Here is an 18,039-nt window from a genome sequence, read left to right as displayed (position 1 = left end):
ACCCCCTTTATTCTTTATACACTGCAAATAAGGAGGGCAGTATTAAACCCCTCAGTGCTAATTTGGTCTCTCTCTCCCTCTCTTTCTCCCAGACTACTGACATGGCCACTGGATCATGAATTTATTTGCTCATTTATACTGTTTAACTATATTATTTTTTGCCAAAAACCAAATACCAAGAGGTAGACTAAAGATAATTCAAGAATGAGAAATGTTGATGCCAGAATAACACAAAAATTTTCCCTCCATATTCAAGTATCGAGCAGCAGTTCTACAAATTGGCCCTGTAAAAAACAATGCCCTTTGGAGTAAATGTCTGTAAGCATTATGAGCTCCAAAAAACATTGTCTAGCCCGGACTACATAGAGAGCTGTGACACTCTGTTAAAAATGTAACTTGACAAATGTTTTTGTATGAATTTAAAAAAGAAACAAAGTAAAAATAAAATCAACAGCGGACACAAAAAATAAAAACATTACAGAATTGTTATTCTTATTGATTGTCCCCCAAACACATACCAATAAATGAGACGTGTAGAACGAACACCCTACTTTCCTACAAAGACCTCACAAAGCTGCGTTGATGCAAAAAAATATTTTATTAGTTTTCATTGCCAAAAAATAAATTGAAACATTCTGTGTGCTCCTGAAGGCCTAGACCTTAATGGATTAAGCAACTTATTTTTGCTACATTTTAACATATATATATATCTATCTTGTGGAATACTTTTAATAGTTTTAACAACTATAAACAAGCAAATCTCTCCCTCACACAGCAGCACCTCTCCCTACTCTGCCTGGTCTGGTTCCAGAGTGCCTGTGAGGAGCATAGCGGCGCCAAGTATTATATAGACCTGATGACGCTGTGCAGCCAGCCAATCACTGTAATGCACACAACCAACATGGCTACGTCATTACATTGCGTGGCAGTCAATCCCTGCATGTTCATTGGCTCTCTAAAGAGCATAAAACATGCAGGGAAGGGACCCGAGCAACCCAGAAATACTCGCCGAGCTCCAAGCTTGTCGAGCACAGTGATGTTCGGGCGAGTACTGAGCAGTGTATCATCACTAATACATACCCCTCTGTGAAAGTTTTTGTAAGATTTTCAATGGGAAATATCAAGGTATCATCTGCAAAGACCATATCAGGTTTATCTAAAAAATAATTCACTAGACTTTGTTTGGAATCAAACCCATCTTCATGGTAGCGCTTATAGGTGCTGAAAATGAATCCATCGACTAATCTTGTATCACAGACCGGGTGACTCTTTTTGCACTGGTGCTCGAGGTCTTCATATCAGTAGGAAACAATTAAAGCATGTTAGTAAGTACATTTACTTATCATATCATGAGTTCTTACTTTACTTTAGAGAATCATACCATCCTACATTTAATTGGAATTTGAAACATGAAAGCATGTTAGTAAGTACATTTACTTGTAAAGTAAGAACTCATGATATGATAAGTAAATGTACTTACTAACATGCTTTCATGTTTCAAATTCCAATTAAATGTAGGATCATATGATTCTCTAAAGTAAAGTAAGAACTCATGATATGATAAGTAAATGTACTTACTAACATGCTTTAATTGATTCCTACTGATATGAAGACCTCGAGCACCAGTGCAAAAAGAGTCACCCGGTCTGTGATACAAGATTAGTCGATGGATTCATTTTCAGCACCTATAAGCGCTACCATGAAGATGTGTTTGATTCCAAACAAAGTCTAGTGAATTATTTTTTAGATAAACCTGATATGGTCTTTGCAGATGATACCTTGATATTTCCCATTGAAAATCTTACAAAAACTTTCACAGAGGGGTATGTATTAGTGATGATACACTGCTCAGTACTCGCCCGAACATCACTGTGCTCGACAAGCTTGGAGCTCGGCGAGTATTTCTGGGTTGCTCGGGTCCCTTCCCTGCATGTTTTATGCTCTTTAGAGAGCCAATGAACATGCAGGGATTGACTGCCACGCAATGTAATGACGTAGCCATGTTGGTTGTGTGCATTACAGTGATTGGCTGGCTGCACAGCGTCATCAGGTCTATATAATACTTGGCGCCGCTATGCTCCTCACAGTCTACCCCGGAACCAGACCAGGCAGAGTAGGGAGAGGTGCTGCTGTGTGAGGGAGAGATTTGCTTGTTTATAGTTATTAAAAGTATTAAAAGTATTCCACAAGATATATATATATATATATATATATATATATACAGTATATACATCTGAACTAACAGTCCTTCTGAGGACTAATCCAGCTGCATATAATCAGTGCAGGCAGGAGTTAGGCAGGCAGTGTATGTGGCAGACTGCAGTGCATATAGCACAAAAGGGTCTGCTGCTGCTGTAATAATTTCAGATATTTGTAGACATAGCACCAGATATCAGGGGCCAGGGCAATTTTTTTTTTACTTAATCCTGTTTATTTTCTTAAAAAGCAATCCAGAGTACACCATTTTTCTGCTCCATTTGCTTGTTAGCACTACAGAATACAGCCAGATCAGTTCCATATGTGAGCAATAAAAATCCAGAAATTTGAACTGAACTTGGAAAATATTGGCCTCCTTTTACATTCTGTTGCAGTGTGTCGGTCAAGCTATTCACACTAGGGGTGTTAGGGGGACGGTTGCAAACACTTTATTAAATAGGAACGCAACCGACCCCGGGGTCCACGATGCAGCCTGGTGGACTGCTGCCGAACTCTTCCCGGGTGAGAAGGGAAGACAACCAACTAAAAGATAACCCTTCTGTGTTAACTTCACACCGGACAGGGTATAGCAGTACGCTCTATCTCCGATATGTGCTCGGGAGAAGAGCATCCGCCGACGCACCTAAAACCTGCCTAACCTCTCCGTGTTGCAGCATACAGGAGGAGACTAACGGTTCTCACAATCTCCAAGAACCGCAGGGAGACGTGTGACTGGACTAGGAGCAGTAGCCCTGTCTTCGATACAGGCGCTACGCTAAAGAGACGGCGCTAGTGTGCGGGAGTGATTTCCGCCAGGTACTCGTGCACTCAGCCAGCGTGCTACCGGACTGAGCCGACCCACTCAATATGCCTCTTAGAGGAGCTCTGGAGATATGCGCGCACAACCAAACAACTAGCTCAAATGATCTGAGCGTGCCACCATGTTTGTGGGCGGGCCTTTTAAAAACTAAGCCCTGACCCACTGTCGCACCATTGGTGACGTCACCTGTGACCAATCAAGCGGTGCCAGGTCACCGGGTCAGCTGGTTCTTGAACCATCAATCACGGTGCGCCATGTCACGGGCATGCTCAGTGCGATGCATTTTAGACTTAGGCTGCAGTGGCCTAGTCTCTCTCCGCAACTTGTGCTTCATGTTGCTAGGCACAAATACACAAGATACCACTTGTACCTCTCGTGCATTGGCTAGGCGTTGGGACCAATGGTGATGCTGTGCAGCATCAGCCCTGGCTGAACCAGAATCCACAGACCACAGAATCCACTGATGATTCAGAACCCATTTCTGATCCAGCAAGTGCCCGGCGCCTTACAAGGGGTCTGTAAAGAATAGTATCTGTAAATTACTGGCCTGCTATTTAAAACTGTGTTTCTCTGTCAGATATATCACCTATAAGAGTGTTCGAAAATCAGCCATTTCTTCCATTTACATTTTGTTGCAGTGTGTCGGTCAAACTATTCACACTAGGTGTCTGTGAAGAATAGTATCAGTAAATTACTGGCCTGCTGTTTAAAACCGTGGTTCTCTGTCACACGTATCACATATAACTGCATTCTAAAATCAGCCATTTCTCGTGAAAGTCGAAAATATTGTTCTCCATTTAAAATGGGCAAGGTGCATGGCAAAGAACGGGGACGTGGACAATATTGTGATGGTGCATGCAGAGGCCGAGGACGTTGCCATGGGCAAGCTGATATTGTGCCACAACAAATACCCACTTCTTGCCGCTCGACCTTCCTGTCCAAATTACTAGGGGACCACAGCACAACACTATTGAACCCAGAGCAGTGTCAAAAGGTTGTTAGCTGGATAGCAGATGATGCTTTCAATCACTTTGACACCACCACCAGCACCCTGTCTTTTGGCACCACCTTCACCCTGCCTTCCACTTGGTCAAGTGTCAGTAGCCGTGAGTCTAGACTGCATATTCCTCACCCTGATCCTCCTTCCTCCCACCATGCTGAGTGCCCGGAGACAACTGATTCCACACTTAAACACTCAGAACAGCCGTTGAAGAGCTCCTCCAAATTTTTGGCAGCCGTTGCATTCACTGCATAGGCAAACTGTTTGGAGACCCACTTCCTAATAATGGGGACATTGTTTTCAGGAGGCCCTCCTACCTCTACGTCTCTTGCAAGGGGCATTGGAGTTCCTCCAAATTTTTGGCAGCCGTTTCACTGCATAGGCAAAACAGTATGGGAGACCCACTTTCTAATAATGGGAACTTTGTTTTCAGGAGGCCCTCTGACCTGTATGTCTCCTGCAATGGGCATTGAAGTTCCTCCAAATTTTTGGCAGCCATTGCATTCACTGCATGGGCAAACAGCATGGGAGACCCACTTCCTAATAATAGGAACATTGCTTTCAGGAGGCCTTCTGACATCTATGTCTCTTGCAAGGGGCATTAGAGTTCCTCCAAATTTTTGGCAGCCATTGTACTCACTGCATACCCTGTAACTGTATAGCAGACACTCTTCTTTCTACTGGGAACATGCCACTACTATGGCCAAGCTCTATGTGTTTTTAAATTGTTAGTGGGGTTTCTGCCAAATTTTGGCAGCCGTTGGACTCACTGCATACCCTATAACTGTATAGCAGACCCTCTTCTTTCTTCTGGGAACATGCCATTACTGTGGTCCAGCTCTATGTGTTTTTAAATTGTTAGTGGGGTTTTTGCCAAATTTTGGCAGCCGTTGGACTCACTGCATACCCTATAACTGTATAGCAGACCCTCTTCTTTCTACTGGGAACATGTCATTACTGTGGCCCAGCTCTATGTGTTTTTAAATTGTTAGTGGGTTTTTTCCAAAATGTTGGCAGCCGTTGGAGTCACTGCATACCCTGTAACTGGATGGCAGACCAGCTCCTTTCTAATGGGAACCTGCCGTTACTGTGACCCTGCTCTATGTGTTTTAAAATTGTTAGTAGGGTTTTTCTCAATTTTTGGCAGCCCTTGCAGTCACAGCATGAGCATTTTCATTATAGGAGACCCGCTCCTTTATAATGGGAACATTTTTTGTTACTGAGACCCTCCTCCTTGTCTCTTCAAAAGGTTATGGGGTTGCATCCAAATTTTTGGCAGCCCTTGCAGTCACTACATAGGCAATAACAGTATAGGAGTTCCACTCATTAATAATGAGAACAACAAAGCATAGCCAGCTGATGGCTCTCTAACAATAGTGAATACCGACTGCTGGCCCTTCAAGAATATTAAGAGCAACCTGATGGCCCCATAAAAATAGGCTGTATGACTTTCAGAGCCCCTCCATCATAAATAAAACAGGATGTGTCTGATGATGTGTCACACACCACATGGCCAGACAAGGTTGTAAAATTTTAAAACGACATTTCACGGTGAATGCATTTGTCACTGTTGAAAGCAATGCAAAAGTGCAAAAATGCATCAAAAACACTATATGTGAACATAGACAAAGGTGTGGAGGAGCATTTTTGTTTTTGGTTATTTATTTTGCCTTATATACTGTACAAGTCATTACCCTGGAAAGGATGTTCCTTAACATATTTCCCAGGAAATTCCATTTTGGTTTCATTTTTGTGTGTTTTATTGTGAGTCCATAAAAGTAGCGTAATACTCTGACAACATTGTTCACAGCAGTGACCTGGGAGTCAGAAATGCTTCCAAGGGTCTTCCCCATGCTGTTCCCATGACATTTCTGCACTGTTCCTATTGAATTGGGAAATTTTTAGGACCTCTGCAGACCGCCGGGGTGGAGCTGCCAGAAAAATGCTCAAGTTTCCCATAGACTTACATTGGGCTCGTTGCTCGGGTCAAGCACCCAAGTATTCCAATTTACTCGACTCGAACAACGAGTACCCGAGCATTTTAGTGCTCGCTCATCACTACTGCAGACATATCTTTTGTACTGTAGAAACAATGACAGTGGAATATTTTACCTGTTTCCTTCTGTGTCTACATGAAGTTTTGTGGCATTGCTCCAATCAAATGCTCCTGTACGTGAGTCCACCCATCTTTTCAGATCTATGATGCATCTGTCTCTGCTTTTCAGCACTATGATGTGCTTGAAAAACTCACAGGCTGCAAACAAATGGTGAACTATGGAACCAAGACTTAGGTCAATCAAGCCATCTCCTTTGATGTGACCTACAGAAGAAAATCCAAATATTGAAATATATTTACATACATATACAAGTGCTAAAGTCACAATATCAGTCACCAATATCTAAATATGGTACTTTCACTGTATACTATGGGAAGAATTATCGTTTTTGGTATTTTCCTTTTTATGCCTGGTGATTAGTGTTGAGCGAGCACTAAAATGCTCGGGTGCTCGAAGCTCAGGCCGAGCTCACCGTGATACTCGGGTGCTCGACCCAAGCAACGAGCCCAATGTTAGTCTATGGGAAACCCGAGCATTTTTGCGGCAGTATGTAGAAAGCCTAAAAAGTGCCCAAAACAATAGTGACAGTGCTCAAAAGACATGGGGACAGCATGGGCATGGCACCAGGAAGCATTTCTGACCCCCAGGTCACTGTTGTCAACAACGTAGTCAGAGGTAGTGTTGAGCCACCCCCGTAGTGTTCGAGTTCGGTTCGGTTCGTCGAACACCCGTGTGTTCGCCGAACTGTTCGTCGAACACCTTCGAACACCGTTAAAACCAATGGCAGGCAAACAAAAACACATAGAAACACATAGAAAACACCTTCAAAGGTGTCCAAAAGCTGACAAACTGCTCAGAAGACACAACTGACACATGGAAAAGTGACAAGTACATATAGTCATGCGAAAAGAAAAGAGGTGGAGGAGTAAAAGGAGGGGGAGACACAGATATTGGCATGTCATGCCCTTCTAAAATCCAAAAAGTGAGAAGCCGACACGTTCAGTCCGCTCCTGCCCGTGCCACCTCCGTGTCGCCGGGTTTGTGCCAGAGCCGCGGTGAACCCTGACGGCCAGCCCCCCTCTCCCAATACTGGTGCCTGTCCGCTGGTGGGTCGAGCGAGCCCCCCTGTGGTGGAGGCAGCTCTAAGCTTTTCAATTTAAATTGTCTCTCTAATTTGAATGAATACACTTTAAATCCATTTACAAGGATCTATTGGAGGGCAATATGCCAGCAGCCGCGTAATTCCAGCTCCAGTAGCGTCCACTAAAGCTGCTGCAGTTAAAAAGCTTTTATAAGGATCGAGCTCGGCTGTCCACCGCAAGGCATCCTACTGCCAGTCCCAGCCCCTATGCCTTGGGGTGCCTCCTGATGCTCTTCACTGAGTATCCCGTGGTCCCGAAGCATTTCCTTTGAAAAAATTAAGTGTCCAAACTACAGGTGGTGTAGCTTGCTTAACAGCCAGGATAATCCGCTGACTAGCAGACACTGCTACTAGGCACAAAGTATTTCCTGGGCTAGATGCAGTTAAAAATTTGTAATTAGATACTCTCGTTGGATGCTGAGAAAGCATTCCATAGAGTCTCCTGGCACGCCATATATGATTCTCTTAAAAAGCTTGGGGTAGGGGTCTACGGGACCCTTTTATAGCCAAAATCATGGCCCTGTATCACAATACGTCACCTAGGCTGAAGATAAATGGAACTGTAGCACCCTGAGGGCTCGGTTGCTACAGAGGTATTGCACCTCACCCAGAGGTGTGATATCTCACTCTCAGGTAAGGATGGAGTGTGGATCAGGACCCGACACCTGCATGCATTACACCACATTGCCGTGGGGCAGGGCGACCAATATGCCTCTGAGATGGGCACGACAGTCCCTGTCCCTGGCTGGACTTGGGGGAGGGAACACTGAGGAAGGGGAACCCTGTAGTGCAGGAGCAGGGAGGAAGCAGTTCCTGGGTGCATTGATAAGGGAGTATAAAAGGTGGGCACCATCTTAGTTCAGTGCAGAGAAGTCTGAGCAAAAGTGGCAGGGAGCAGGGGCTCTGCATGAGCTCTGCTCTGGAGGCAGGCCTAGTAACAGAGGCCCAGGCCTGGAAGAGGGAGAAGGAAGGAAGAGGAGCGGAGAAGGCTCCAGGAACGAGGAATGAAGGGATCCCAGGGGTGCGGACGGGCGAGTCGCCACCGCACGCCCGAATCCACCTGCGTGGAGGGGTCAGGCCAAAGGGGGAGACCGGTCCCCGAAACTAGTGGAGGCAGGAAACGACCCTCAGCTAGAAACCGGAGGCTGTGACATTTTATGTGGCGAAGCTCCTCGCTACACCCGCTAGGAAGGCACCACATAGGGTCAGGGAAACTGGCGCCAAGTTTACCAAGAGGAGGCCCGAGGCAGCCAGACAGAAGGGTTGGTAAGAAAGGCCAGACAAAGGACACACAAAGGGGGTCCTGTGAAGCGCTCCAAAGTTATCTGGGAGTTGTCTGAGCCCCTCACCTGGTGAGCACAGTACGACGTGGGCAGCCGTTACCTGCAGACGTGGTCTGGATAATAAGAACTGAGAGTAAAGGCCCTGGACTGCATCACTGACTCTGTGTCGTTACTGCTGCTGCCCTGCACCATCACCCCCATCCTCCGCATACACTGCCCTGAGGCTATACTCCTCCCGTGGGGAGTTATGCTACGCTCTGCTGCACCCACAACACCAGCCTCAGCGGTCTGCCCTGGAGCGGCGGTTCACTCTGACCGCAATCCACGGGTGGCGTAGTCGGACATTTAAACATCAAAACCACATAAATAGTTCCGCCACTGGTTTGACCACCCTGAGCCACGGAACCGGGTCGCCGCCACGAAGACTACAACCACCAGCATCCACCAAAAAGGGTCCGGCTCCGGGTGTCCCAAGGCCCAGGGGGTGCATCAGAACATTTTCATCACCTTTCACAATCACCAATGGGACAAGGCAGGGATGTCCTCTGTCCCCTCTCTTATACATCCTAGTGACGGAGCACCTGCTCTCATCAATTCGCTATAACCCCAATATTAGGTGGATTGAGGTGGGAGGCACCGAGTACAAGTGCTCTCTATTTGCTGATGATGTCCTAGTATATATCACTCAATCACATATATCCATCCATGCTGTTATGGCTGAAATAGATCACTTTGTTACATGGTCAAATTTTAAAATCAATGCAGCAAAGTCTGAGGCCCTCGATGTCTCCCTCCCCAAATCCATATAGGATTCCATCCAGTCCAACTTTCCCTTTGCCTGTCCCTCACAGGGTATCAAATACTTAGGAATTCCTATTCATAGAGACCTCTCCCATCTATGTTATCTTAATTTTGGGCCCTTTATTGAACAACTCCATACAGACCACGGTTGGCAAGTTAGAACTGTAAGATTCACTACATGAACCACTGGTGTTTTGTGGAAAAGCACATGTACACTGTGTTCCAAATTATTATGCAAAAAGTGTTTAGGAGTGATAAGGGAAGAATTTGTTTGTTTGTCAGTTAAACTCATTGATGGTGATGTGTGTCAGGGCTCTTTATATCACTGTAAGCAATTGCAGACACTTGTGCTAATTAGTTTGGCAGGTGTGTCCAATGAAAGGCAAGACTACTTAAGAAGGCTGTCTCACATTATTAAGCAGCATACATTTTCTGCCAAAATGGGAAATAAAAAGGATGTGTCGGCTGCTGAGAAGCAACAAATTGTGGAGTGTTTAGGTCAAGGCATGACTACAATCAACATTGTGCGATGATCAGGATGAAGTGTCTTGGCAATCAAGAAGCATGTAGCTGATTCACAGTACACACGTGTGCGTGCTGATAAGGGCAAATTGAGGACTCTTTCCTACAGGCAATTACGTCAGGTTAAAAGAGCAGCGGCAAAAAAGCCTTGTCATAGCAGCAGACAAGTTTTTGAAGCTGCTGGTACCTCCAACGTCCCCCGAACAACAAGATGCAGGGTCCTTCAGAGGTTTGCAGCTGTGCATACGCCATTCTGTCGACCTCCTCTATCCACTTCACACAAGCAGAAACGGCTCCAGTGGGCCAAACATTACATGAAGACTGATTTCAAAACTGTTTTGTTCACGGATGAGTGCCGTGCAGCGCTCGATGGTCCAGATGGATGGAGTGGAGGATGGCTGGTTGATGGACACCCCACGCAAACACGGCTACAGCGCCAACAAGGAGGAGGTGGAGTAATGTTTTTGGCTGGAATCATGGGGAGAGAGATTGTCGGCCCCTTTTGGATCCCTGAAGGCGCTAAAGATGAACTCCATAATGTATGTGAATTTTCTCAAACAGCACTTCCTGCCATGGTTCAAGAAGAAGAACCGTGTATTTCACAGCAAGATCATTTTTTTGAATGATAATGCACCATCTCATGCTGCACATAAAACATCTGCATCTCTGGCTGATATGGGCATAAAAGGGGACAAACTTATGGTGTGACCCCCATGCTCGCCTGACCTGTACCCCATTCAGAACCTCTGGAGCATCATCAAAAGGAGTGTCTATGATGGCGGGAGGCAGTTCACATCTAAGCAACAGCTCTGGGAGGGTATTCTGTCCTCATGCAAAACAATTGAAGCAGAAACCATCCAAAACCTGACAAATTCAATGGACGAGAGAGTTCAGAAGCTCCTTTCGAACAAGGGGTCCTATGTGAAAATGTAACATCACCTAGAATAAAGTTTTGAGTTGAAAACTGTTTGATTTCAGTTTCTAATAACCTGCTAATGCTTATAATTTCAAAAATGACCATTTTTTTGGTCTTTATTAAAATGAAAAGGTTGATCGAAAAGTTTGGGGGATCTAAGAGTGTGGCAACCCAGTAGTCATGATTACTTCAAATTCTGACAATATGAGGGTCATGTTGCAGGTAGTGCAGCAAGAAGGCACTTATGTGTCTTGCGCATCTCGGAGCCCCAAAATTATTTTCCGGGCTAGATGCAGCTAAAAATTATTATTAATTTTAAATCTGGTGGAGCTTAGTATAGATGGGCTAATAGGATCAGTGCTGCACACTGCTACAAAGCCCAAATTTTTTTCCAGTCAAGATACAGATAAGCATGATTAGTAATTTTAAATCTGGTGGAGCTTATTATAGATGGCCTAATAGAATCAGTGCTGCACACTGCTACAAAGCCCAAATTATTTTTCAGCCAAGATACAGATAAACATGATTAGTAATTTGAAAGCTTAAAACGGTTGGTAGGGTGATTTTAACTAATCATCAAGCTTTTACTCTCTCCAGGATGATACAGGGGTAGAAAAGTCGTTTCGGATCCATGATTTGTTCATCTTTATGAACATGAGTCTGTCTACATTATCAGTGGAGAGCCGCGTGCGCTTATCTGTCAGCACACCACCAGCAGCGCTAAACACACGTTCAGACAGAACGCTGGCTGCGGGGCATGACAAGATCTCCAAGGCGTAAGTGGCTAGCTCCGGCCATTTATCCAGATTGGAAGCCCAAAAAGAGCAAGGGTCCAGTGACACAGTCATGGCTTCAATGTTTACTTGGAGATACTCCTGTACCATCGTCTCTAGGCGTTGACTATGTGTCAGACTTCTTGTCTCCTGTGGCCTTGCAAAGGATGGGCTAAAAAAGTGGTGAAATGATTCCGCAAAATTGATGTTACCAGCAGATACTGTGGTTCTGTTACGGTTTGAGTGCTGAACACTTGACGGTCCCACGGTTGGCAAGTTGGAACTGTGAGATTCACTACGTGCACCACTGGTGTTTTGTGGAAAAGCACATGTAAGATTCTGCAACAGTCTCTGCTGATACTCCTGCATGCGTGCATCCCTTTCTATGGCAGGAATAATTTCTGCAAATTTACTTTTGTACCGGGGATATAACAGTGTGGCAACCCAGTAGTCAGGATTATTTCTAATTCTCACAATTCGAGGGTCATGTTGCAGGTAGTGCAGCAAGAAGGCACTCATGTGTGTTGCGCATCCAGGAGCACCAAGTCCCTGTTGTGTTGGTGGCGAGGTAACAATCATGCTTCCTTCCTCTGTCCTCTCCCCCCAACCTCGCACAACAGAAATGTGATCAAGGTCTCCCTCATCTGATGAGTCTTCCATCAGTTCGTCCTCCACTTCTTCCTGGGCTCCTGCACCTTCCTCACTAGTTTGGCTGCTACCATGCGCCCTGGTAAAACCATCTCCCCACCCTCACATGCCTGCCGCCTTGGTGCTGCCGACCGTCTGGACCTTGCAGATGTTAGCCCTTCCGCATACAACTCCTCCTCCTCTACTTCCTCCACCTCCTCTTGTGCCACCACCTGACTCCGAATTCTGTTTAACATGTGCTCCAGCATGAAAATCACCGGAATAGTCATGCTGATAATGGCATCGTCAGCACTAAACATCTTCGTCGCCATTTCAAAACTGTGCAGAAGGGTGCATAGGTACCTGATCTGAGACCACTCCTCCAGCGTGATTTGCCCCACCTCTGGATCTCGTTGGCCCAGGCTATACGTCAGAACGTATTGCACCAGGGCTTGTCGGTGCTGCCACAGTCGCTGAAACATGTGCAGAGTTGAATTCCACCGGGTAGGCACATCGCATTTTAGCGGGTGAAGTGGCAGGCCCAACGACTTCTGTAGAGATGTAAGTCGCTGAGCTGCGGGATGCGAACGGCGGAAGTGAGCACACAGCGACCATGCCCTCTGCAGAAGGCCATCTAGTCTGGGATAGTGGGCTAAAAATTGCTGGACAACCAGGTTCAACACGTGAGCCATACAAGGCACGTGTGTGACATTGCCCCGGCGAAGGGCCGCACCCAGGTTTGCAGCATTGTCGCACACGGCTTTCCCTGGTTTCAGGTCCAGTGGAGACAACCATTCATGAAATTGGTTCTCCAGAGCTGACCACAACTCCTCAGCTGTGTGACTCACATTTCCCAGACATTTCAAAGTAAATACCGCCTGATGACGTTGAGCCCTACTGCCAGCATAGTAAGGAGGTGTGCAGGATCCCTTCTGCGCAGTTAGAAAGCTTGTGGCATGACCAGACAGGCTTTGGGTGCAGGTGGAAGACCGAGAGGAGGTTGAGGAGGCAGAAGCAGTGGAGGAACTTTGACATAAAGAGGATTGACGCACAACTCGTGGGGACGGCAAGACTTGGACAGCAGCCCCTTGTCCTGCTGTCACCATAGTTACCCAGTGCCCAGTCAGCGACATGTAACGCCCCTGTCCATGCCTACTCGTCCAAGTGTCTGTGGTGAAATGCACCCTGTCACACACACAGTTTCTCAAAGAAGCGGTGATGTTGTGTGCGACATGCTGGTGGAGCGCAGGCACACCTTTCTTTGAGAAGTAGTGCCGACTGGGCATCTGGTACTGGGGCACTGCGACGGACATAAGTTCTCGAAAATCCTCTGTGTCCACCAGGCGGAAAGGCAGCATTTCTGTAGCAAAGAGCTTGCAGATGGTGAAATTCAACTTCTTAGCTTTTTCATGGCTAGGAGGAAATGGTCTTTTACTTGTCCTCATCTGAGGGACCGAGGGCTGGCTATTGTGCTTAGACGGGGTTGATAAGGGTGTCCCCGGCAAACTGCCGGTCTGTGAGGAAGATGCAGGCGGACATGTTAGGTTGCCTTGATCCAAAGGTGGTGCTATCGATGTCGGACAACGCTCAACACCAGCTGGTGTTACCACCTCCAAAGAAAATGATGACCTGCCAATCACGCTGGCTGTTGCGGGTAAAGAGGTGGCAGGTCTGCGCCCCAAAACAGGTGTGACTGCTGTCCCCCCAGTCACAGAGGATGAAGAGGCCACGGATGCACAAGATATGGCAGAAGGTGGTTGGCCCGGCCGGCTAGGCCGCATTGTAGCACACTGAGCTTCCCACTGCAACTTATGCTTCATGTCCATGTGCCGGTTCATGCATGAAGTACTCAAACTATGTATTTTTTGGCCTCTACTTAGCTTTTGCTGACAAATGTTACAGATAACACGAGTTGGGTCATCTTTATCGATCTGAAAAAATGCCCAGGCTATGCAAGGCTTAGCACCCATGCGACCTGAAGAGCCACCACGACTAGTGGTGAGAGGCAGAGTTGTGTTTGAGGATGCAGTTGTTGACGTGCTTCCAGTACTACGTCTATGTCCAGGAAGGCGCAACCTGACCTCGTCGTCACTAGCATCTTCCTCCACCTCCTCTGCTGACCTCATCTCTTGGCTGACTGTGGGTTGACAGTAAGTGGGATCTCCAACCTCATCATCATCACCCTGTGCATAATCACACCCGTCGTCCTCAGAGCCAACCTGTTCCTGCCCTGACAAAAAACTAAAGTTGTCGCTCCAATCAGGTATTTGAGTCTCATCATCGTCTTCCTCATTGTCTCCACCAACAGGAGTTACAGTTTGGGAATGAGGGTCTACATTATGGTCAGAACCTTCTGCGTCTGGTCCTGGATCCGACTCATAAAGATTCTGGGCATCAGTGCAGATCATTTCCTCGTCTGGATTCACAGAAGCGCTGGAGTCGACCTCTGATTCCCAGGCTATAGTATGAGTAAACAGCTCTGCAGACTCAACCATCTGTTCTACCTCATACTCAGATGGGCAGCTGGAGATTTGGGAGCTGTGAGGAAGCAAGTGCGATTGGGGTGACACCTTTGAGGACTGGAGTATTTGTGATGTTGAAGTTGATGTGGAGGAGAGCCTACTTAAAGGAGCACTTGATATCCGTTGAAGCACCTGCTGTTTTTGTGCCTCATCTGGAATTTGTAGCGATTGGCGTGGCCGTAAGAAAGGGATCTTATCACATTGTCTGCTAAAAGAAGTAGACATTTTAGTTTGGCTGGAAGATGGTCTTTCTTCTGCACATGTTACTGTTGCTTTAACACCTACCCCACAGACACAACCTTTTTTCCCCTTCCCAACACGCCTATTCCCCTTTCCACCAGCAGCAGGCCCTTTTCCACTCATTTTGGTGGTTAACTAATTCACAACTCTGGAGTTGTTTGCACAAAAAAACAATGGATGGGAACCGAGCAGAGCTGAGTGGCCAAACTGTGGTATTACGCCAAAACTATTGGCTGGGTTAGATGCAGAAAAAAATTATATTCAATTTGCAGCCTGATGGAGGTCAGTATAGATGGACTAATAGAACAAGTACCACACACAGCTAGAAGCCCAAATATTTTTTCAGAGGTAGATGCAGAAAAAAAATATATTCAGTTTGCAACCTGATGGAGGTCAGTATAGATGGACTAATAGAGAAAGTCCCAAACACTGCTAGAAGGCCAAATATTTTTTCAGAGCTAGATGCAGACAAAAAATTATTTTGAATTTGCAACCTGATGGAGGTCAGTATAGGTGGACTAATAGAACAAGTCCCACACACTGCTAGAAGGCCAAATATTTTTTCAGAGCTAGATGCAGAAAAAAATTATATTCAGTTTGCAACCTGATGGAGGTCAGTATAGATGGACTAATAGAACAAGTCCCACACACTGCTAGAAGCCCAAATATTTTTTCAGAGGTAGATGCAGAAAAAAATTATATTCAGTTTGCAACCTGATGGAGGTCAGTATAGATGGACTAATAGAACAAGTCCCACACACAGCTAGAAGCACAAATATTTTTTCAGAGGTAGATGCAGAAAAAAAATATATTCAGTTTGCAACCTGATGGAGGTCAGTATAGATGGACTATTATAGAAAGTCCCACACACTGCTAGAAGGCCAAATATTTTTTCAGAACTTATTGCAGATATAAATTATTTTTAATTTGCAACCTGATGCAGGTCAGTATAGATGGACTAATAGAACAAGTCCCACACACTGCTAGAAGCCCAAATATTTTTTCAGAGCTTGATGTAGAAAAAAATTATATTCAATTTGCAACCTGATGGAGGTCAGTATAGATGGACTAATAGAATGATGCTATGCCCAAAACATTTTACTTCACTAGGTGCAGTAAAAAAATTGGTATTCTATACACAGGTGGTATATCTTGCAACACAGATAGGCTACTCCACTGACTAACACACTCTGCAATAGGCCAAAAAGGATTAGCTTTGCTAGATTCAGCCAAATGCTGTGAAAAAAACTTGCACAGCACTGGCACAGACCTGCCTGGCAAAAACTGATAGGAACTGATGTAACCTAGTCCTGAAAAGGACTGCAATTACAATTAGTCTTTACTCCCACAATCTATCTATTTAAGAGCACAGACCTGCCTGATAAAAGTCATAGGAAATGCTGTAACCTAGTCCTTAAAAGGACTGCAATCACAACTATTCCCTACTCCCAAGCTATCTGTAGATTTGTGCGAAAATTGGCTTGAAATTAACAAGGTATAGCGCACACAGCAACAGCGGTGCCGTCTAACACGCAGCTGCAGCAGTGAGAAAATGGTGGCGATGGGGAAAATGGCTTGGTCTTATAGGGCAAGGACATGTGACATACACTGCCAATGACACATGCCCTTGCTTGTGTGAAAAAAAGCACTTCGCTCCGTGTGTGCGCTGCTGATAGGCTGACAGATTGCACCTCCCCACTGTAAATGCGGGAAAGAGAAAAAAAAATGGAGATCTTCATTATTCCTGCAGAGATCCATCCCCTGCTACTCCCCCCTCCCCGCTGTACACTCAAACTGCGTATTAACATTAATTTTCATCATTACTGAGAAAAAATCCAGCTATGATTTTGGTGCACGAACAGTTATCGAACATAACCTCGAACAGCCGAATTTTTCTCAAATCGTTCGTGTTCGCCGAACGGCTCGAACACCGCCCAAAACAGCTCGAATTTGAGATTGGCGAACAATTCGAGTCGAACAACGCTCATCTCTAGTATCTAATAACAGTTTTTTACTGCATCTAACCCAGTAAATCCTTTTGTGCATATTAGCAGTGTCTCGTAGTCAGCGGAGTAGCGCACCTGTGAAGGAAGCTGCACCACATGTGTATCTAATTATAACTTTTTAACTGCATCTAACCCAGGAAAACCTTTTGGGCCTAGTAGCATTGTCTGGTAGTCAGTAGAGTAGCCCATATGAAGCAAGCTCCACTACCTGTGTGTCTAATAACAATTTTATACTGCATGTAACCCAGTAAATTTTTTTGAGCCTAGTAGCAGTGTCTGGTAGTCAGCTGAGTAGCCCACCTGTGAAGGAAGCTACACCGCCTGTGTATCTAATTCTAATTTTTTACTGCATCTAACCCAGAAAATCCTTTTGGGCCTAATAGCAGTCTCTGGTAGTCAGTGGAGTAGCCCATTTGAAGCAAGCTACAGCACCTGTGTATCTAATAACAATTTTTTACTGCATCTAACCCCGTACATCCTTTTGGGTATAGTAGCAGTGTCAGGTAGTCAGTGGAGTAGGCCATCTGATGCAAGCTACACCACCTTTGTATCTAATAACAATTTTTTATTGCATCTAACCCAGGAATTCCTTTTGGGCATAGTAGCAGTGTCTCGTAGTCAGCGGAGTAGCCCATCTGTGAAGGAAGCTACACAGCCTGTGTATCTAAATCTAATTTTGTACTGCATCTAACCCAGGAAATCCTTTTGGGCCTAGTAGCAGTGTCTGATAGTCAGTGGAGTAGCCCATCTGAATCAAGCTACACCATTTGTGTATCTCAGAACAATTTATTACTGCATCTAACCCAGTAAATACTTTTGGGCATAGTAGCAGTGTCTCGTAGTCAGCGGAGTAGCCCACCTGTGAAGGAAGCTACACCGACTGTGTATCTAATTCTAATTTTAAACAGCTTCTAACCCAGGAAATCTTTTTGGGCCTTGTAGCAGTGTCTGGTATCCAGCGGAGTAGCCCACCTGTGAAGGAAGCTACACTACCTGTTTATCTAATTCTAATTTTTTACTGCATCTAACCCAGGGAATCTTTTTGGGCCTAGTAGCAGTGTCTGGTAGTCAATGGACTAGCCCATCTGAAGCAAGCTATACCACCTGTGTATCTAATAACAATTTTTTACTGCAT

At 45.5% G+C, this 18,039-nt stretch overlaps 1 pseudogene; it reads left to right on the top strand.

Annotated features, from left to right (window-relative positions):
- Window positions 1-1,484: 1,484 nt before the first annotated feature.
- Window positions 1,485-18,039, top strand: part of LOC141171814 (nicotinamide N-methyltransferase-like) — a 53,124-nt pseudogene continuing 36,569 nt past the window's right edge.

Source organism: Phyllobates terribilis, unplaced genomic scaffold (genome assembly GCF_046119375.1).
Source record: "Phyllobates terribilis strain yellow unplaced genomic scaffold, ASM4611937v1 Scaffold_12__6_contigs__length_324123572, whole genome shotgun sequence".
NCBI lineage: Eukaryota > Metazoa > Chordata > Amphibia > Anura > Dendrobatidae > Phyllobates > Phyllobates terribilis.
The sequence above is the reverse complement of the archived record's forward strand: the minus strand, read 5'-3'. Positions and strand labels throughout refer to the sequence as shown.